Here is a 23,860-nt window from a genome sequence, read left to right as displayed (position 1 = left end):
AAACAAGCTGGGGATAGATCTTAGTCTTCAGCTGGGGCATCCCTCTGCAACAGCACCCCTGCCACTCTAAAACTTGAGGAGAACCATCTTCGGTTCTGGAAGCTCCTCAAGACTTCCTATTTGCTTCTGCCTTTGCTCCTCTCTCCCCTGCTGATCTGTTCTCTCCAGGCACCGTGCACCTGGTCACCCTCTGTCCCCTGAACCAGGTACCTGCTTACCCTGCCACCCTCCTGCACTGCCTTCAGGTCACCCCTCACACTGGACTGTATCTATAACCCTACAGCCCTTCAACCCCTGTTTTCTTTTGTTCTTCTCTTTCTGCACTTATCAGACTTACCCAGTCTGCTGCCTTAAACACAGCACTTGCCACTTGCTGGCTTCACTACCACTGTTTATTGACTCTATTATCTATTGATTTTATTTATTATTATTTATCTGTCTCCTCTTCTCCACACTTTCCACCATCCCCTTCCATGCACTTTTCCCCTTTCCGTTTCCCATGCACTTGCGCGTTCTCAATGTCACTGGGCCTAGTACGACTGTGGTTTTGTTCTCCCCTGTTCCCCTCCCTTACCTTGTCGCGCTCTGAAACACTTATATATGAGCACGATATAAATAAATTATAATATCAAGGAAACAACCGAAAGCATTTCGCTCCATGCTCTCCTCGTCCACAATGAGCAATTTGACAGAGAAAATTAATCAACACTACAGGAAAACACAACTTACCACTCTCCTGTGCACACATGTTCCACACAGATGGACGCATAATACTTTCCAGCCTCCAACGCAAAACAAACAGCACAAGGGAAACCAAAGCACACACTTCAGGATCATGTATGTGCCTTACTACAACTCTCCCTCTCTGGGAGGATCTTTTTTTCGCTGTACCTTAAATAAGACAGGAAACATCCATTTTAACATCCTAAAATGAAAACTAAAACATGGAGAGAATACCTTTCTGTATAGCAAATGCAAACATGTTTTCCAGATCAACCAAATGTACAATTAAATTGCTCACCATATAAACAAAACCTTCTTAGATAAATACTACAAAATAAGTGAATATTTAATTCAACAACATGTTGTGTCTATTTATTTAAGTCATTGCAAAACTATTGCTTTCTCTTAAACACCACAATTCCAAACCCTGTATTGTTATAAGTGCTATGAACTCATACCGGGAGGGGGTAATTATTTCTTAGGTTAAAGGCCCTTCCTGCCCCTTTTGCCCACTGCATCACCTACACATATATAATATTCAGAATTGGATTATAGCAACATATTATTAATATGATTTGGGAGAATGTAATTTGTTCTACAAGAGAGTAATTTGCCTTAAAATATAGTCTTGTCTAAGATGTTATAGATGACGTTTTTAATGGGGCTGGGGCTTTGTAATTTGGACTGGTTAACTGTAACTATTATACAAAGCAGGGCAAAATGAATACCTGGACCCTGGACCAAGGAACAAGTGGACATCATCTTCAACATATGCATTGAATAAAGTTTAAGACGAAAGTGATAGTCATGAATTAGAGTCTTGATCCAACCCTGAATTGTGATGTCATAATCTTTAATGTCAGACAGATAAATCAAGCAAAAGATCTCCAATATTGCTCCCCAGTAAACATGTGCAGGTTTGGCCTACAACCCCTCCTGGAGACTGGATGATTGGAGACCCTATCGGCCCATGTTCTGGGGTTACAGAATGGAGAAATAAAGGTGGGGTGAGGTTTTTGAGGGGATTTATGTAGTTTTGGGAATTCATCTGAGGTCAGCCACTATGTCAGTACTCTTATAGGTACTAGGTTATCTATCCAACCTACATAAAACCGGATAGACTGTGAGTCCAAATGACCCTAAAGGTAGCCCAAAAAAAGATACTCAGAAAGTGGACAAGAAGAAACTAAAGGCACAGGGTTGGATCAAAAGAATGGTCAGTCTTGTCACAAGGGACAGTGCAACACATCACAAAATGACATTGAGGAAAATTGCAGAAATATCTTGACTCATATGACTACATCTCAGTCAGTGCCCCAAATAAACACCATCATCCCTTAGGTGGATTCCAGTCCCTAAAATCTAACAACCTCGAAGGCTCAATCAAAGGCTGTTAATCCTTAATAATGCATGTTTTTATTGATTGTTTTGTAACCATACCCACTTGTGTTATGCATGTGTTTACCACAATTTGTTCTTATTTGTAAATAGTGAACCCTTTAAAACGAAGGTTATGAGACCAGAATAATTTTATTGTAACCCAACATTTAAAGTATCAGATCCAAAAGAGGTTGTTGGCCATGTACTGTATGAAAGGAAACAAACCATGCCAAGATTTCCAAAACAGTCGTTCCAAAAAAGGATGGGGGTGCACCTTAGGCTCATCCACTTGGTTATGAGCCCTCCCATTAATATTAAAGTATGCAAACCTGCCAATGAGGACCCTGTATGCAATAGAAATATTATGCGTGGTATTATGCCCATTACATTAATCAGACATCATGCAGCGTCAGTGCAGGATTATCCATTAGGCTAAGTAGGCACTGGCCTGTGTGCCCCACTCCATTAAGCGGCCCCCCGACAACGGATGAAATGTATTAGGAGATAATTTGCAATTTCAATTTGACATTTCAACTACTGCCTAGGAGCCTCCTCAGGGTTTAATCCGCATTTGTGCAGTATAGTCAGAATTAGACTCCTAAAAGTGCTATGAAACTGCTATTATCGTTAATCCATCCTAATTTACTAGCCACGTAACACCCCATTTGTGCAAGTTCCAAGAAGGTGTAGGGGAATTTCCTATCAGCTGGGTATAGTTTACTCATCCACCACTTGTCTATTTTCAGTCTACCTGTACCAATGAAGATTACCCCTGCTTACTGTGCAGAGAGTCTTGATTCTATTAAAGTCTAGGTGACGAGCATTATGCTTCAACTTCTTTATTATCCACTCTACAGCAATTTCAACATAAACGAATGAAAACTGTAAAAGGTCCTCTACTACTCCTTTTTTCTAATTTCCTTTCTAAAAACTACAACTCCCACTGTCTCTGTAGTCCTTAATAGCCCTTAATAGTATCCACCCAGTCCATGTACCACTTCCCTCTTCACTCTTCCCAGGATCCGCTGCACCTTCTTACTCAGAGCTAAATTCTTCTTCTGGTCATCACCTACGGAGCATACAAGACAAGATGTTACACTGGTGTCCGGGTACTGTTAACCACCTGAAAAAACATTCATTTTAAGGTTACACAGCACATGCATAGGGAGGGAAATGAATGCTCGCCTCCTCGTCTTTAATAGAATCAGGACTCCCTGCGCAGTAAGCAGGGGTAATCTTCATTCTATGTCAAGACTGGAGGCGAGCATTATGCTTGTTCTAAGCTTCCTATCACAGTAGTTGCCAACCCTTCAATTGGCTTGAAATAACAATTCTTAAATGTAGTATCACTGCCCCAATCTGCCGCTTGCTGTGAATGCTTTAAATGCCATAGCTCCTCTCACAGAGTGTGCCCCATTTTTCTTCAGATCGATGCCTGCTAGCTGCATCACCTCTCGCACCCATCTGGCTATTGTAGCCTTTGCTACTGCTTGAAACGGTTTACTGTGCGCGATTAGTGACTGTGTGGTACTGGCTGGCTTAAACTCTGCCGTCCTACTCCCTTATTCCTTATTACACGCTGCTACACACCATTTCGTCTTACTTGGTAGATAGGGGTAATAAATAGTCATGGAGTTCGACTTCATTCTCTTAGCTATTGTAAATGTTACTCCCTCTGGTCCAAACACCTTTCTGTGTAAATCCAATGCTCTGATGTCTGTGTCTTGCTTGCAAGATACTAGGCACAATACATGTCTAATTTACCTGATAAGTGCTTCAAAGACAGATGCTTATTTGCTGGCCAACTCGCAAGCATCCGTAGCACTGCTGTTAAAGCCCACAATCATAAGTATCTCGGCTCTGGGGGCACTTTAAACTGTGGTCCTTTAATGAGCAGAGTTACTGCTGGGTGTTCTCCTGCTGGAGCTCCCTCAATGGCAGGTGACCCGCTGAGATTGCTGATCTGTACACTCCTATGGTCCTGAAGGCCTTATCATCCTGTAAGAGGTGTGCCAAAAAATTCAAAATCGCTACTACAGGCACTGAAATGGGATGAAAATATCTCCCTCTGCACCAGGTGGACCACTTGCACCAGGTCGTGTAGTAGCTCCTCCTTGTGGATGGAGCCCATGACTCTGCAATGAGATCGGCAGCATGAGCCGAAATGCCTGGCAGTGCCCAACGTCTCCTGATATCCTGCACACTAGTAGCGGTAAAGCCCCTTTCACTCTCATAGCATGAAACAACCTAGCTGGGTCTGTGATCAACTGTTCCCCGTCCGGGAGTATTCATGGGAAATCCGCAGAAAGTTCCATCAGGGTCGGGAACCACGCATGCAATTTCCGCATTAGAGCTATTAGTACCAATTCTGCTCTCTCCATGCAACACTTTGCTAGTACTCTGCTAAGCATCATGAAGTGGGGAAAGGCATTATGCACTTTCCCTGACCAATCTTGCAGGGAATCGTCTGTCCCTAGTGCGGATGGATCTAACCTCCAGCTGAAATAGTTGCTAGTCTGAGCGTTGATTCGTGACGCAAACTGGTCAGTATGTACTGGCCCTGAGAGGCGGCCCAGCTGCTGAAATATTTTCACGTTAAGCTTCCAATCTCTGGAATCCGATAGATATCGGGAATTCCAGTCTGCTATCATGTTGAGCATCCCAGGCAGATATTCTGACATAACTGATGTCCTTGACTGCAGGCAAAAGTGGCAGAAGTCCTTCGCCAACTCCGCCAGCAGTTTGGATTCGGTTCCTCCCAGGTGGTTGATACACCTGACTGCTGATATATTGTCCATCTTGAGCAGGACACATGAGCTGACTCTCCCTTTTGTGAAAGTTCTGATTGAGAAGGAGCCCGCTAGCAGCTCAAGATAGTTTTTGTTGAGATGCAGTTCCTCTGCACTCCATTTTCCGCAAGTCTCCAAAGATCCACATCTTGCTCCCCAGCCTATGCATCTGGCGTCTGATTCTATTACCAAATCGGGCCGATCTCTGCATATGGTACGTCCATTCCAGGCGTCCATATTCTTCAACCAGCACACTAGACTCTTGGTCTAGGGCAACTAGTTGGTGATACCTCAGACCCTGTTGGAGATGCCTGATTTTTAGTCTCTGGAGGACTTGATAATGCAGGGGACCTGGAAATATACCTTGGATGGATGATGCTAATAGTCTTACAATTCTCACTAGAACTCTGAGCGACACTGTCTGCTTGCTGAGGAAGTCTCTGATCTCTTTTTTTCATGTATCTGATCTTTCAGATTGGCAATTCTAGTGTCACCTTCTTGGTGTCTAGTATGAAGCCCAAGAAGTCCATCCTCCATACTGGTGTTGTGTCTGACTTCTCTAGGTTCACTAGAAACCCCAACAATAAGAGGAGTTCTCGTACCCAGGAAGTCTGATATATTAGCGCCTCCCGCTCTTCGGCTAGTAACAGCAGGTCGTCAAGGTAAATGAACATCCAAAAACCTTTCTCCTTGATCGCTGCTTCAACTGGCCTCATAAGCTTGGTAAAAGCCCAGGGTGCTGACGCTAGCCCGAAGGACATTGTCTTGAAATGCCAGAACTGGTTGTTCCAGCGGAAAGCTAGGAATGTCCTGAATTCCGCTTGCACTGGAACCGTGAGATAGGCGTCTTTCAGATCTCTCCTTGTTAGCCAATCTCCTTCTCTTAAGGTGTCTTGCAGTTGATGTATTCCCTCCATCTTGAAGTGGTGGTATACAATCCAACCGTTCAGGTCTTTCAAGTTTATGACTGGTTGCACCTTCTCTTTTCTGTGCACCAGAAACATATTGCTTGAACATCTCAGAATTGACTTGCATCTCTCTATGGTTCCTTTCTGCTCAAGCTGTCCCAGCTCGCAGTGCAAGCTCTCTTGCTCTGCTTGTGCTAAATGTATTGCACATGGCCATCCCTCTTGCACTGGATCTTGCACAAATTGTAACTGCAGCCCTCTGACTGTTTGCAATACGCATGCATCCCTAGAAAGGGCATGCCAGTTCTGCCAATAGCACCCACAGGTGGGTACTTGGGAATTCTCACCTGTGTTGAAGCCTTGGCCTAGCCCTGGTCTTCTTTCTCTGCGGCCTCAAGGGAAGTGTGGGATATTCTGACTCACTCAGCTGTGCTATGCTACATCACTTTGCTGCAATGGTGCAAGAAACAGCAAAATTACTGCACTGACTCCTTTGCACGCCAAGATCTCTAAACTGCCTTTTTGCAACTACCAGAAAATGGCTCCACCACCCTGCCACACACATTTCAGGTGGGGTGGAACAGAGTACTCTCTGCAGGAACGTGCCAGTGTGCTCTGCAACATTTAACATGTAGTGAAGTGAAAGAGGCAGCATCCTGAAAACCCAAAATGCCTCTTTAAAATTACACTTTTTCAACCTTAAAAGTGCTGCGTCACGCTAAATTCATCAATTTCTCATGGACCACTGTGGTTAAAAAGGCCCTACAATGCCAGGATCATCCATTGTGTCTCAGAGGAACCGGGCCTTATTTGAATGACAGCTCCTGTCAAAGGTATCTTTGAAGAATCAACCAGGGGTTTGTTTTCATTTTACATGGGATGACAGTTTCTGTCAAAAGTATCAAGAATCAGCTGTTCAGAGAAAGACTCTAAATAGATGCCTGTTAAATGTATCCATGCTGCAAAACAACTCCAGCACTCAAGAAAAGAACTATAGCTGCACCAAGTGTGTATTTGCTGGAGATGAAAACCTAATTTAAAGAAATAGTAAAATGTGCTTTTTCTGATTGAAGAGAGAAAATCGCCTATTTAAAAGTACATTGTTGTGTGAAGGCCTGATTGCTTAGAAATGTAAAAGGATCTGTTGCTGGTAAAAGTACACCTATACACTGTTTTGATTCCATAGGTTTAAGTCAAGATGTAAAATAAGAAAATGAAAGCTAAAACTCAAGCTAAGTTGACAAAATATATAAAAGAAACTTGCTCTGCCAGTAGCTAGGCCTGGAAAAGGGTGACACCTCATAAACCTCTGGAACAGGAAAGTGCTAATTGCGAACTTGGAGGACTTTGAATGCACCAGGACAAAGGGGGCTTCCCAAGCTCATCAGACATTCGTCTTTGCTCCAGCCTGGGGCAATAGTAGGCTGAGACTCTCACCTGGCAAGTGTGAGGGCAATAAAACCTTCAATCAAGAGAGAGGCCCCTCATCCTGCTTCAAAGGAATTGACAGCTGCTTGCAGTGGGGGGAAGAGGGAAAAACAACTGATCAAGTGACATTTGGTTTTAAAGCCTATTCTGTAACTAAACTTTAAAGACATTTAACTTTACAGCAAGAATGAGGAAATTTATTAAAGGTTTGTAGTTCTAAATCTAATTCTATGCTCTTTCTTTGAAAATTTGCTAGAACTCATTACTGCATAAGGAAGAGAAGATTTAAAAATGACAGACTGCGGGGAAAATATTGATGTTGCGAACATAACATTTTGTACACAAATCCCACGGGTAAAAGCACATCTGTGTACAAAATTGGGGAATTTTAGGCCAAATATTTCATGGTTAAAATTGCCAAAATGTAGCAGAAAGGCAAAACCAGGTCCCACAGATTTGGGGTTTGGATTTAAATATGACACACAAAATATGTAACCTGTGTATCTGATTTTCTCAGAGGTTATAACTGCATAAATATGTATTTGTGGCAAAATTAGATTTTGGTTCCAGTAGTAGCTTGGGGAGGTTTCTAGACATTGTAAAAGTCAACCAATAAACATGACATCCTTTTTCTGTGATCCAATCAGCGGTGTGCAAGGCAGAAACTATGCTCTTGCCCAATCCTAGCATTATGGGTGTGGGTAGTAAGACGGCCCATACCATATACTGTAGTGATGTCATCTAGCAACCTAAATAAGGTCACTTGACAGCACACAGGACACACACTGATTCCTGACTTTCTTCCTGAATTCCTGTGTGGCGTCCTGTTCCTGATTTCTTCATCCTGTTCATCCTGATTCCAGATTTTCATTGCAAAGCCAAGGCCTATGCATTGCTGAACCCCTTTTCAGCTAGGCGTCAAATTCTAAAAATCCCAAAAACCCAAGGGATGCATCCTGATCCAGCCTGGCTTGCTACTACTAGGTGCATGCCTGCTCCAAACTTGGCATCCCGCTGATCTGTAATATCCAGTAACCAGAAGTTCCAGTTCAGTGCAGTCCGGTGACCAGAATCACCCAGATGATCCTGTTCTGCCACATTTGCCCAGCTGTCCTTGGGTAAACCCGATCCTTGTGATGACCAGAACCCTTGATGGTCCAAAATCCTAAATTAAAGTGGACTGTAAGTATTAATAGGAATCATAGAAAACCATAGCATACCTTGCCTTGCCTTGTCCTATCCCAATCTCTAAATCATCCCACCCTTATCTTAATATCTTTTAACATTGTCAGAATCCTTATTGCAATCCTGTCTTTGATTTATTTTGCAAAGCGCCATTTCTTTAGTCATTTTATCTTGTATAAATCCTAAACTATCAATCCTATTTTGGAGTGATCCGACTGGTTCCACCAGGGCGGGCACTGGGGATCTGGGGGATCTGGGGTTGAAGTCATAATTCACCTCTAGAGCTTACTGTGTCCCTCTTTGGTATTATAGCTGGAATGCTCTAGTCTAGAGTAAAATTATAGTAAATATTTTCTTGTCTAAACTGAGTTTCTTTTCTGTTTTCACTACCCAATTTTTCTAAAAATGCCTCTCATTCAACATTGCATATCTCCCTCAGTTGAATAGCTAGAGAACTCATTTCAATTCTTGATTATACCTAAGATCTATAGTAACATCCCAAGCCAAAAACCGCAAATCAGTGAATTTCTCCCGTTTTTATTAAAAACTGTTTGGTTAATTATAGGCGGGAATCGACGTTTTTGCAAAGTTTTACATGTGTGATTTTTATTCTAAATTATTTTCAACCTTCCATTCAAATTCAAATTGTTTACTTTTGCTCAAACTATTGCTCATGACTGCTAATATCTTTCCAATGTTGCTCCCATAGAAATTTGTACTGATTTAAGGATTTTTGCACATTTTCATTGTTTTACTCAGCCATTTCTGAATGTCATTATAAACAGTATGGTTTCAAATCCATTTTTCTCTCTTGTTTGGGGAGGGAAGGTTGGATTGGAAGTCTGTTTTCTATTCCTTATTCCTGATTACCTGCTGCCTTCTTATATCTATTTAGAATTGCTTATTTGTGGGTTGAGGAAAATTGCAGGGGGGAATCCTAACTTAAGTGCTATCTTTCCAAACAAGCCAACAGTGTTCTTTTCTTTGGTGTTTTCTATTTTGTGTTGCTAAAGAGTGAATTTAAGTGCATTATATACCTTCTTATCTGTTATTGTCACCACATTGGTGATTGCTGCTCCCTATTAAAAAGTATATGTTTGATTTGAATTTTAAATAAATAAATAAATATTACCTTTACCAACCAGCCTGATTCCTGGTCCATCGTGACCTGGGGTATTTGAAAAGGGGTGTGATATGAGTGGTGTATCACTCAAAATATTGAACCTATACATATAATAAAATAAGCATTTTGATTATGCGCTGCATGCTAGGCTGAGACCAGGGTGTATCACCAGATTGAAATACTTAACAGCAGTGCCCTCTGCTGGGGAAGAAGGAATATTGCTGCTTGTTCTCCCAATACCGGCTCTACTGTTGTTGTGAGGTCTTGTACCTCAGTGGAGTCGACTGGCTACTCGACCTCGATAGCGGCCGGTGCCGGCAGAATCTCTGCCTGGGAAGATCTTTCGGATCGCTGCTTGTGCTTTCTCCAGCAATGTTAAGGTTTCTACAAATCTTCTCATCTCCTTGCCAAAGGTCTCTCCAAAGAGGAGTCCTTGCACTACTTCCCCCACTTCGTATGATACTAGGTCTCCTAGCTTCATATCTATTTTAAGTAGGAGTCCTCTCCTCCTTTCCGATGAGATGGCACAATTTGCATTCCCCAGAAGGCAGACTGCTCTCTGGGCCCAATTAGCTAGTGCCTCTGAGTCTATCTCTTCTCTGGTGTCTCTATCTCTCTCGGCCAGGTTAATTATTTTGGCAAGGGGTCCCATAAGGTTGGGCACCTTCTCCTGGCAGCTCCTCCATGATCTGTCTATGCCCTTGCATGGGTCCTTGCTCATCTTCGTAACAAAGGCTAACATTTTCATGTCCATTTCAGGTGTTTCTGTTACGTTGCCTGGTAGGTCCGGGCACAGACACTCTTCTCTCATGCTCTGTTTTACCTCTTTGTCCAGCGCTTTCGTGAGCCTTAGTGTCATATATTTAGTCACTCTGGGGGAGGGCTGCCAATCTGAGGATCTTGGGTTCCTAACATCTTCTGGCTCAAACATGTCCATTATCTCCCCTTGGTCATCCTCTAGATGTTTCTCTTTTTCTCTTTGCATGCTCTTTTACCTCCTCTGGGTGTCTCACAGTCTTTTCCCATATTCTCTTCTTCCTCTTGGGAAGATAGATTGGCTTTCGCCGGCTCCTCTTCTGAGCCTGGGTCATCATTTCCCATATTTTCTTCCCCTGGGGAGGGGGTCATGAGGTGTGGCACCGCCGACTTCTGTATGAATGCTTCTCTCAGCTTTGTGAATGTGTCAACTGCCAGCGGGGCCTTTTTATCTGCCCTATAAATACGACCAAGGGGGTCGGCAGAGGATTTCATCTTGCGGGTCATTGTACTCCCCTTAAGACCTATCTGTGAGGTCTTTGTGGGCATGCTGCCAGTACTCTCAGGGCTATCATGGCACTGATTTAGGATGGATTCCAGTGTCGCCAGTCTGTCTTGTAAAGGTTCTACCCCTTATGCCACTGCATTGACCAACAAGCTTCCTACCACCTCTTTAAATCTGGAGGCCAGGTCTAGTGTTTGGTCCTCCTCACTCCATTCAAATTCAGACATATTTTCTGGGTACTCTGTGCCTGTTACCTGTACTTGCAGGTGTATTGCACACGCCCAGTGCTGCGTTGTGTCTGATGTTGTAAATTATATATATATATATGTGCTTTCTTAGCTTTCTCTGTGACTTCTACACCACACCTGTTCCGTGGGTATAGACTTCTTGAGAGGTGTCTCTACTTTTCTGTGACTGCTTTGCACAGTTAGCCTGCTTTGGGCTGTCAATGTGGTGTTCCAACTTGATTTACACATGCCTAGGGATTTCCACCAGCTTCCCATGCTAATTTCTATCACCCTCGGGCCTGGCTTTAATGTCTCTACGTGAACGATCTATCTCCTACAAACCAGGATATACCTGCTTCCGGATGTCAGTCGGGGAAAGCATTAATGGCTCCTCCCTCCTGAAGGTGGGGGCCACTGCGCTCCTCTCGCATTCGGCTCTGCCTCCACGAGGGTGGGGGACGGAGCACTTATGTCATGGTGCAGGAGAGCAAGCCCCCGGGCGTGCCGAGTATGCCACACAGGGCTCGCCCCCCTCACCCTACTAATCTGTTTGCTGCTTGACCCTGGCTAACTGTGAGTGGGCGTCATGTAAACCGCTGTGCTTCGCTTATTCTGTGTGTTGTATGCATAGTCCAAAGTACATTCTACTTTGGCTAACGAAATATCTCTCTATGTTATTCAGTATAACTTGTACATTACGCTAGTACACATTCTCGGCTAGAGAATCCTTTCATTTTCAAGCATGCCTTCTTACATTAAAACTCAATATGATATAATTCTTAAGCACTGAGGAACAGGGTACTTATCTGCTGCAGAGGAGGTAAAGAAGAGGTGGGGTCCACATGAAGAAAGTGGTACATGGACTGGGTGGATACTATACAAGAATACAGAGACAGTGGGAGTTGTAGTTTTGAGAAAGGAAAAGAGAAAAAAGGAGTAGTAGAGGACCTTTGACAGTTTTCCTTTCGTTTTTGTTGAAACTGCTGTAGAGTGGATAATAAAGAAGTTGAAGCATAATGCCCGCCTCCAGTCTTGACATAGAATCATACTCAAAAGCACCCTCTGTTTCATCAAACCTTGATTCTTTTTTTGACCCTTACATCATTCTAGTAGGGTAACACAGATTTCTCTTTGAAGCAAGTTAGAAATACTGCCCCTGCTTCTGGCCCGGAGGTCGAGGTCTCAGTGCAGGGTACTATACCTCTTACCAAGTCCTTTTCGAGGCCAGTTCCCACACCACATAAGTATCCATGTCAGAAAAAATCAACAATGGAAAAAATCACAGACCCTTACTTAAGAAGCTTTGTCCTGGACCCCAGAAACTTTATCATCACTAATGTGGAGAAACCGAGACAGTTTGAATCCAGGGCGGCCCTCAGGAATAAAGTTCTAGCCTGGCTCAACTCAATAGTGGGGCCCAACTATGATTGATCTCAGGACTCCAGGGTCCAACGCAGAACCCAGATTGACATCAACTGGTGTAGTTCCGATAACAGCAATTGTATCGTCGTGGGATGTGGCTCGAGCAGCTTTCCCCTATTCCTAAATAGAATCCCGAATTTGAGGAATTTGTTATCGCATTCTAAACTAAACATTGTCTTGGACTGATATGTGTTAGCCACTGAAGCTGCTTGTTCTTCTCTAATGGCGCTATGTTGCGTTTCTTATAATGCATTTTGCTCCACTTTTATGTTTTATGTTTTGTATATTTTATGGTTGTGTGTCTGTATGCGCCATCATGCCTCCAGGTCTATTGTGCGCTATATAAATATATTAAAGTAAAGTAAAGTAAACTAATAAATATGTCTACCCCAAAACAGAAAAGCTTGGGACATGTGAGAACTACGGTAAGAACAACTGCGTTCCTGGCCACAAAAGTGACTTAATTTACCATAATGTGTATATTATCTGACAGGATCGTAGTGCAGGCACCACACAATAAAGTAGTGTTTCTTTATTTAGTAGTTAGTAGTTGTTTCCTGTGTTTGGAATGAGTGAGATATTTGAGTCACAGTCGTCCTGGAAAATTGTTAACCCTTCCTGCTGCCGTCCACCAAGCACCTTAACAGTGGGTTGGAAGTTCGAATCCATAAAAGGATTTGCACCATTGAGAAACAATCTTAACCGTATTTCTTTTGTCTTTCATTTAAATGAAAATAAGACAGAGTGCTTAATTTGTCATCTGCAAGACAAACGATTCATGTTTTAATTCATGTATTAATAAGCCTGTATTCTTGTAAGGATGGGCAATGTAAAAACATATATAGGATGTCGCTGATTCCTTATAAAGGAAATGTGTGTTCTTCTCTCTGAACCAGGAAGGAAAAGGTGCAATGAATGGATAAACTATGGTGCATCCGTGCAGTCCTGTCTAGTAGGGAATGTGGTCTCCCCCGGGTCCTCTGCTCAAAGTGCAGCATCAGGGTATAGCACCCAACTCTCTTCTTCACAACTTAAATATAGACTTAAATGTATTGCATGCTTCTGGACACCTAGACAGAGTCTCAGGGATGTAGTGACTAGCTCATTATTTGTAACCGGGTACATAATACCCAGCTCATTTGACTCTCATAAATGTAGTCTCAAGGGTACTGCACCCATAACCCTACTTAACCCCCAAACACAGTACCAGGTGTATAGCACCCTGGCCTCTACTTGTACCTCCCAGGGATATAGTGCCCAGCTCGGAAGTAGTCCCCAGCTAAATTACAGGGATATAGTTCCCTGACCACTGAGCAACAAAGGCTATAGCAACCTTCTATGTCTGCCAAGCACCTCTCGGCCAAACGCAGCTTTTCTCACCTTCTTGTGGAAGACTCCTGTTCTCAGCTCTCCTCAGCCTCTATTCCTCCTTTCTTGTCCTTTCAGGTTTCTCAGAAATTCCAACTCTCTTGACGGTCTGAGCTCTTTTGGGCTTTTCTGTTCTCTTATCCTTCTCAGCGCTCTTAGCCTCCTCAGTTTCCTTGGACCACTCAGCTATCCAGGGTCACCAATCTCTTTTGCGCCACTCAGATTCCTGTCCTTCTCATCCCTCTATGACTGTTCATCTCTATATGATGACCACCTCTCCAGGGCCACTCAGATATCCAGGTTCACTCAGCTCCCTTGAGCCTCAAGGCTTCCAGTATGCTACTCCTATTCTTTTTCCTTTTGGCTTTCATGTTCTTCCCCTCCCAGTTGCTATCAAGTTATAATTAAAACTGTGATGGATGGAAGATTTGGAATTAGTAGCAACCACACGCTCCATGCACCCTTTCACACCATCGTTTTTTCTTCCATTTGCACCATTTCAGAAGTAGGCCAGTCTTATACAAACCAGTCTTGGCAGTGGTCCAGTCCAAACTGCATGGTCACGCCTGCTCTGCAAGGAAATTCAAGCAACAGCAGACATGCTTTGAACTTTTTGGGGCTCATTAGTGCAGTGAATCTAAGGTTCCCTTGAGGCAACAACAAGGGACCCATATATGGGCATATCGTCTCTCACATATGGAGACAAACTATGAACCATTCCATCCTACACTTCAGGAGTGACCTGACGACCTTACTCTTCAACGTACACCCCTCAATCACTGAGTGCTCCACTCAACCCACATTCTTCTCTCTGGAGCTCCATTCTCCCCTCCTTCTCTGGTCCATCCCATCTCCTTTGCTACTGCTGCACCTTTACTTGTAGCCTTCTTAGTGTATCCCTATATACAGGGCTCCATTACTTCCCAGCTAGGTTTTCACTTTATAAATCCCACACAGGCATCTGTGCATATGTACATATATCAATACATGCACAAACAACCAAATGTCACAATCACTCTGGTCTTCCTGAGCTGTTCATCCCGATCCTTGAAATCATGTTTTTTTAACCAGGCTTTACATTGGTTGAGACTCATTGAGCTTCATGTAAGATCGTATTGTTCTTTGTAGTAGCTTTAATTGGTAACCTGTGTCAGCAGTATGCACAGCATTGCCTGCCAAAGCTTCAAATGGGCTAGAGGCCATTTTGAGGTCAGGCTGCAAATGCTTTAGATTTGCTTGCAGTCCTGTCACAGCTCTCTTCAAATGCTGTCTTGCAGACACCAGGTCCCAGTCATGAAAAAATGATAAGTGCTATTCTGCTGATCATGCAGTAGAACATTAGCAATGTCATTCTTGGAGGAATCCCATGCTGGTGACCAATGTATTCATATTTTCCTAATTACAGCCCTTGTGGGTCCAACCTACCTCAGCCCTGTTTCTTCTTCACAGTAGACGCCTGGAACCAGAGTTACAACTTTCATTAAGACACTATAGAGGCGGTCAAGCTGAAGTGTGTAATGCAATAGAGGGGTCTTTCCCTGACACCAAGAAGGAGGACTTCTATGGATCCCATCTCATACCTCCTCCAGGTGGCTCACAGCACTGGCTTGGCTGCCACAGGAGGCCAGCTCATCTGGTCCACAGTTTTCTCCTCAGGTCTTAGGATGGGGTCAGAACATTGACTTCTTTAGAGGCTAATTTGAAAATAGGCAAAATATGTATTTCAATGCTGATTCAGGTCTTACAGCTCTCTCAGTGTGCTTAAAGTTCTGCCCACATATGCAGCTCCCCTAAATGGTGGATACATAATCATTGCCATATCGATTGCAAAAGGACTAGGAAACCAAGGTTGATACATCTTGGACATATTGAATTAAGCTCAGTGAATTTAAATGTGTTGGGTATATTGCTTCAAATTCTACATAGAGATCTAACACTCTCCAGATATATACCATTTTGGGAAACCTAGTTTAAAGGGGTAAACTACATGATCCTCCAGAAATATAAGAGCCTCTACTGGCTTAAAGGTAGAATCAACATGTTACAATGGATTAATATGAAGTGTGAAGCATCTCATCCAAGGAATATGTGCGAATATCTGTCCTCCAAGTCAATCTTTTGGCTTGGCTAGTCTCACATTTTTAGAAGCCATGTTTCTTCCCTCTGCCCAGAGGAAAAGACACAGGAATAAGACACACCGAGTAAAGATGAGAACACAACTGTAGGCCTCATTACGACTGAGACGGAACGGGTTAAAGGGCTCCGCTAAAGGAGGCAGACCCGTTAAACCCGTTCCGCCTCATCACAAGCTCCCCTCGCGGGACACGGTAAGTTACGCCTGGTCAAACCAGGTGTCCTTACCGGGTCCCGCGAGGGGAAGAGGGAGCAAACAACTGGCCGCTCGTAATCGACCCGTTGTTTGCACCCTCTCCCATTCCCATTGACCCCTATGGGGCTCAGATGGGAATGGGGAAGGTCCGGACCGGGGTTCCTGGAGGGAGGAATTACCGGGCCCTCCGAACTCAGAATGGCCCGGTAATTCCCCATTCTGGGAACCCAGACCCGATTTTGGCGGCAGCCATGCCGCCAATAGCGGCGTGGCTACCGCCAAAGTCGTAATGAGGACCTGTATGTCACTGCATTAACAAACCTGTAGAGTGTCCTTGGTTGGATTACCATTTTAATATAATTTCCAGTTCGAATAATGGGTAAAGATAAGTATATTCTTCCTAAGAAGGCCATCACTATCAGCTTCACAATCCTTGAACATGGGCAGTATGCATGTAGGTCATGTGGTTTAGTAGCACCTGCAGTGATACTGAGTTTTCTTTTGGAATCCATTATCCTTAACAGTAGCCTGATTCTAAATGTTCTATATATAATGTCATCACAATTGAATTAAATAAAACAAATAATTAAATCAATCTGTACTGGTGTATGTTAGGGAGAATTCTCATTTCATGGCTAATTTCCCTTACCTATAGAGTCCCCCAGCAGCTTTGCTGGATTTGAAGGGTTTATTTCTTTTTACCTGCTAAGAGTGAGACTCTTTTTCCCACTCTTAGGAATCTTTGCTGTGTGTGTTCTAGGCTATTTTTGTGTTTAATGCCTATGGGATCTTTTCTCTCACCCATAGGAACCATCTTTATGCACATGTGTTACACAGCACCCTCCGTGCAGTGACACAAGGGGTGTCGTAGCAACCCCCAAACATAGACTCCATACCCTGGGACTGACTACTGTCTCCAAGGGCATGTAAAGTCCCCATTGACTTTACTAGTCAATCTCTATGAACTAAACCAGTACAACCCATCCCATCTTAATATAGAAGTACTGGAAGGGGTTAATAGTTTTTCCCCTATGTTCATTTTCGAGAAGGTACCTTAAAGTCCCCCTCTACAAAGTTTCTGGCTGGTGGCAGTGGTTACTACCTTTTATATTCGACTGCAAATATTTCCCTATGGGATTTTCCCATTGTTCGAGGCTAACACTTTTACTGACAGCCTCTAACATACCGCTGGTTTATTTTAGTATTAGTTTTACTCCGGTAGGTTTTATTTGCCAGAAATTTGATATAATTTCTTTGTCGTGTCTTACTCTAAACTCCTAACCCAGGTCGGGGATCCTTTGTTCGCTCTTTTGGCGGGCTTCTGCCAAGAAGCCCTCCTTTCGGTGCTCTGAGTCTGGGGTGGATCTGTTGTTTGGGAGGGGGAGTAGAACCCCTGGACAGAGTTGCCGCAGCACTCTAACCTGATATGCTGGAGGGTCTCCCGCCAAGAAGACCACTCCACTGTGTGAGTGACAGCTAGGCTGTATGAATGGGTCTCTTTCTGCATAAAAGCAGGGTCCTGAGGACTGGAAGAACAAGACGTTGCCACTGGAACTATGGAACAGAAGGGGAGAGAAACCACAGACATCTTCAGCATCCTCACCACCGGTGAAGCCCTGCCGGATCGTCTCACCACTTTTCTTCCACATGACGAGAGGAGATCTTCAGCGAAAGAGCCTCCTTCCCTTGAGCTGGTGTGGTCAACCAGTTCACCTATCGCTTCCTCGGACCTGCCTTGGTCAAATCGACAGTGCCCAACACTTGGAGACCGGATAGCCAGGCAGCTATCGACCCGGACCGCAATTAAAAGGAGCGTGCCTTTTAAACTTTGTTTGGCAGCACCGCGGCTGTTTTCATCCCTGGGTAGTGCAGCGACTCGAACCTTCCTCCACGACGAGAGCCTCTCTTCCTCTGTTGGACCCCTCAACCTGCAAGAACTACCAGGAACAACCACCACTGCAGGAGCCACTTCTTCACGTTTAAGGTACATTGTTCCGCCAGGCCGCCCTTTCTCTGTAGTAGCCCTAAAGGTGTTTTAAATCCTTTAATTACTTGTGGGGTCGGCCGCCCTCTCTCTTAACATTGTCTTTCGCCTCGCATCTACCTCTTCAATATTTTTCTACTAAAGACTTGACTGCTGCTACAAGAACATTTTTGCTCCTAAACTCTTGGTCCTGTACCACTGACTCTGGCCTATTGACTCTGGATGATTTGTTAGATCTGCTCTCACTAGATTGGTTTTCGATGAGAAATGTGTTGATGCACCTAAATCTTCTAACCCCTCTTCCTTCCTACTATTTTAACTTGTGGAGTGCCATTTTGCTCAGTTTTCATTCACTTCTCTTTTGGCTAAAGTGTTACTGTGCATTACTTGTTCACAAAACTTCAGGAAAGGGTAGCTAGGGGGTGTCTGAAGATATTTCGGTTTAACTTGTGCTTTCCCTCCCTTTCGTTGAATTACTAGAGTGCCATTTGTTGATGGTTTTCACTGTGCTGTTTTGCTCAGTTTTCCCTCTACTGCAAACTTGTCTACACTTGAATAGGGAGTTGTATATGCTTTTCTTTGACTAAACTTAACATACTTTATCAACTGTGATATATGCGTTGAAACTAGATGTGTATAAAATAAATATATTCTCTTTTTGATACAAAGCTTTGGTCAGTGTTTCCTTGCTCCATAGTACTGCACTGCCTATTGTGTAAACCCTGAATACTGCTCATCTCCCTCTTGAGATAAGTCTGACTGCTCAGCCACAGCTACCAACTAAATCTTTGTGGTACAGACTGATACCAAAGGGGATTTATTGCTCTCATCTGTAGTCCTAATCTGGTGTAGTGCTCTTTAAGGGAACTGCACTGGATTCTGCCTAACAGTGTATCAACTAACAGACCAACAGCAGAGATATTTTTGAAACAAGTATATTTATGTGAATGGCACCGTCTTGGTCCAAGGCCCTCAGGTCAACCTTCTCCTCTTTGATTGCTGCTTCCTGCACCTCATCAATTTATTTTCTTCTTCTGCTGTCCCCTCTCCCCCCTCCATGGCTTCCTTGCCTCCCCCTACTGCCTCCTCCTTTGCTACCTTGCCCTCTCCTCCTTCCCTTTCTGCCCCCCTCAGGCTTCTTCTACACCTCAGCAGGGTGTACCTCTGATTCGTACCCCTCCCCGGAAGTCTTTCAAGGATGGCAACATTCTCCATATTACCACTCTTAACTCTCACTCAGCTGTAAAACACTCCTCTGACATCAGCCGCCTTCTGGAGGAACTTGACCTCAATGTCCTTGGTCTCACTGAGACATGGTTCACGGCCAGCCCTGTCACAAGCTTTGACACGCTCCTCCCTGACGGCTACAAGATCCTCTCTTTGCCCAGGTCCAACCGTTCCGGAGGGGGTGTATCCCTGATCTTCCCTGAGTGGGTTCCTGCCTCTGTCATTCCTACGCAGACCTACTCCTCTTTTGAATGCCTCATCTGAAGGCTCTCTCTCTCTCCTAGCCATTCCTCCTAGAGGAGCTCTTCGCTCCTCTACCTCTAACTCCCTCAGGGTCAGTCGTTTTTCAAAGAAACGTGCTGGGGGTAGATCTCTATCTTCGGCTGGGGCCTCCCTCTGGAACGGCCTCCCTGCCACTCTAAAACTTGAGGAAAACCATCTCTGGTTCCGGAAGCACCTCAAAACCTTCCTCTTTGCCTCTGCCTTCGCTCCCCTTCTCCCCTGCTGATCTGCTCTCTTGGCACTGTGCACCTGGCCACCCTCGGTCCCCTGGGCCCAGGTACCTGCTCACCCTGGCACCTTCCTGCACTGCCTCCTGGCCACCCCTTGCACTGGGGACTGTATCTGTACCCATACAGCCCCCCCCATTTTTCTTCTTTTTCTGCACTTATTCAGACTTACCCAGTCTGCTGCCTTAAACACAGCACTTGCCACTTGCTGGCTGCACTACCACAGTTTGCCTCAATGTTCTATTTATTTTATTTATCTGCACTCCTCGGCTTCTGCACTTTCCACTCACCCCCTTCCATGCACTTTTCCCTTTTTCCTTTCCCATGCACTTGCGCGTTCTCAATGTCACTGGGCCTAGTAAGATCGTTTTTATGTTGTGCTGTGTTCTCCCTTGTTCCCCTCCCTTGCGTAGTCACACTCTTAAACACTTGTGTACGAGCGTGATACAAATAAACTATCATATCATATCATATTATATCATATCCTTTACTGTGGCTACTGTCTATCTGCCACCTGGTCAGATCTCCTCCTTCCTCTCTGAGTGGGCAGACCTCTCCTCTTCCCTCCTGGTTTCGACCACTAAACTCCACCTTCTTGGAGACTTCAACATCCACATGGATGCTTCCTGTCCTTCCTCTGGACTCTTTTGCGACCTTTGCGACTCTTTCTCACTGTCTATTCTCCCCTCTGGCTTCACTCACTCTGCAGGGCATACTCTGGATGTTCTCATCCCCTCAGACCTTCCCCTTTCTATTCCTCTCACCACTCCTCTCTCCTGGAGTGACCACTTTCTCCTTTCCTCCCAGCTCACCCTCTCTACCCCTCAGGCCAAGCCAACTCCATCACTGCCACCCACCTTCTCGGTCATCTGACCCATGAAGCATGTGTCAGTTAAGGCTTTCGCCACCACTCCCCCCCCCCCCAGTCCCTCTTTGGCTGACTCAAAGCCTGGTAGAGCCCTTTCCAGGCTCCACTCTGCTATATCTGACACTCTCGATGTTCTTGCCCCTGTCATGAGGATCTGCCTAAAGCCCAAAGCCAAGTGTAACTCCTGGTACGACTCAGACCTCGTCACCCTTAAACACAAGTGCAGGATGGCTGAGAGGAAATGGCGTGCTTCATATACATCCTCTGACAAACTGACCTGTCGCCTGCTCCAAAGGCAATACCGGCTCTCTGTCCGCACTAAGAAGAGAGCTCACATCCAAGCCTGCGTCTCTGCGGCATCCAACAACTTAGCTGAACTCTCTACCTCTCCTGTCCCTTCCTATGCCCTCTACACGGAACTGGCTTCTCATTTCATCACTAAAACTCAGGACATCCTATCCTCTCTCTCCTCCTCGCCCCTTCTGCCCTCTACTCCCTGCTCTTCCTCTGGCCCTTCTTCAGCCTCCTCTCCTCCCTCCTTCTCTGCCTTTCCCCTGTTCTCCCCAGATGAGGATTCTAGACAAGTTTGATCTATGAAAGTCTTGTCAAAACAGGTTTTTCCCTGTTCCTCCAAAACCATCAAGGACTGCATTGACTCCCTGGCTCTTGCCCTGGCCAACCTCTGCAACCACTCCTTCACCACTGGAGTCTTCCCTTCCCCTTTGAAGAACTCCCTTGTGCACCCTCTTCTTAAGAAACCCTCTGTTGACCCATCCTGCCCGGCTAACTATCGCCCAATCTCCATCACTCCTTTCCTGGGCAAACTCTTGGAAAAGCTGCCCATCTCCCATCTCAATCTTCACACTGAATCTGTTGGTTGTCTCCATTACCATCAGTCTGGCTTCAGAGCTGCCAGAAGCATAGAAACTGCTCTCCTGAACAGCCGTGAAGACCTGCTCTCCAACCTTGATTCCAACACCCCCTGTGTCCTTATTTTACTTGATCTCTCCTCTGCCTTCGACATGGTCAAACATGCCATCCTGCTCAACCATCTCCGTGATAACCTGGGGATCACCGGTCAGGCCCTGGCGTGGCTGACTTCTTTTCTCTCTGATCGACCCTCCCAGGTTCAACTTGGGTCCTTCCTCTCCTCTAACTCTGTCTCTTCCTGTGGTGTTCTCTAGGGGTCTAACCTCTCTCCCTGGCTGTTCATCCAATACCTGACACTTCTTGCCTACTGCATTGCCGCGCTCTGCCCGGACTTCCAGTGCTATGCGGATGACACTCAGCTCATTTTCAGGCTACCCTCAGCCACCTCTTCTCCCACTCTCATCTCTGACTGTCTGTCCGCCATCCAGGAGTGGTGTGCTGCTAATGATCTCTGCCATGATTCTCCTCATCAGCACACCCACACCCTCCATTCCTGTTACTCTCTGGCCGGCCTCTGTTGGCCCTCTTCCTGCCCCCACCTGTGAGGCTTAAAACATCGGGGTCATCTTCGACTCCACACTCTCCTTCTCTCCTCACATCTCTGACGTCTCTAAGAAGTCACACTACCAGCTGCACCTCCTCAGCTGTATTCTTCCTTTCCTCTCCTTCCCCCAGAAGCTCACTGTCTCCAGAGCTCTGGTTTCTCTCTTGGCTGGACTAAATCTCTGCACTGGCTCCCAGTGGCTGCAAGGATTAAGTTCAAAACCCTCTGCATTGTCCACAAGGCCTTCTGGGGACTGGGGCCTCAATACCTTCAAATCTCTCTTCCTAAATATCTTCCTTCTTGAGCTCTTCACTCATCCGCCTCCAACTCACTCAGAGTCAGTCGCTTCTCCAAGCAACAAGTTGGTGGTAGATCTCTCTCTTCGGCTGGGGCCTCCCTATGGAACAGCCTCCTTGCCCCCCTGAAACTTGAGGAGAACCATCTCCGGTTCTGGGAGTACCTCAAAACCGTTCTCTTTGCTTCTGCTTTTTCTCCTCCTCTCCCCTACTGATTTCCTGGCTGAAACTGAAACTGCACTGGTTACCTGGCCACCCTCTGATCTCGGGCCCAGGTCCCAGCCCCCGCCCCCGCCAGTCACACACCTGCACTGCCTTCCTGGCAACCCCCACACTTGGGGACTGTATCCCTAAGATCCCACTACCAGCACTTGACACCTGATGCCTGCACTTACTCTTTACCCCTGCACTTTCCACCTGCTGACCGTACTTTAATTATTGTTATTTATTCTATTATCCCATGTCATCACTTTCACTCTTCCCCTTCCCATGCACTTGCGCAATCTGAATGACATCTGGCTTAGTAGTATTGTTGTCTGTCTTCCCTCTGTTCCCCCTCCCTTGCCTCGTCGCGCCTTGAAACACTTGTATATAGGCGCGTTATAAATGCCATATCGTATCATATCATAGCATTATTTATATAAATAATAGTCCTCAAGATAAGTATTTTTTTAATTGTATTTAGTTTAGAAGCAAACTTTTACAACACATAATACAAATTCATAAAAAAGATACAACATTTTACCTACAACGACAATTTAGAATATCAAGTTAATTCAATACAAATTATTTAAGACATTCACATAACATTATTTGGTTACTTTGGTATTACTTCATCGGTGTAATTAACTCATATATAAATCATATTAGATACCTTTTGGTCAGCTGTCAATTCATTATGACTCTTAAATGACATTTAACATAATACAACTAACTTCAAGAGAAATCCTTTTTGGAAGTTAATACAATCCCCTTGTGAAGCTATATATCACAGACCATATTACAACAAGCATATGAAGTGACATACAGTTGTTTATCTAAGATTGGTGCAGCATTATGTTCACTTGTTTTCTATGCAAGAACAACAGACCAAGACTATTTATGTTTTGCACATTTTACTGAACTAACCTTTATTCATTGGCTGATTAATACACTTCTCTATGCTATGAATGTGTTAACCTTTGTCAGCTCATCATCAATTTTGAATAACAATCTTGTAAGAGCGATAATTAAACAGATGATCTCACCACTTAAACATCTAGCCCAAAAGGAAGTTTATGCAATATACGTCTCCTGTGGACAGAAAATACCCCGAAGTTTACACCTATCATCTTCAAAGTAAGGGCAGTAAACCACGAG

The sequence above is a fragment of the Ambystoma mexicanum genome, chromosome 4q, assembly GCF_040938575.1.
Source record: "Ambystoma mexicanum isolate Mex_15411 chromosome 4q, UKY_AmexF1_1, whole genome shotgun sequence".
NCBI lineage: Eukaryota > Metazoa > Chordata > Amphibia > Caudata > Ambystomatidae > Ambystoma > Ambystoma mexicanum.
This window is presented reverse-complemented; position numbering follows the sequence as displayed.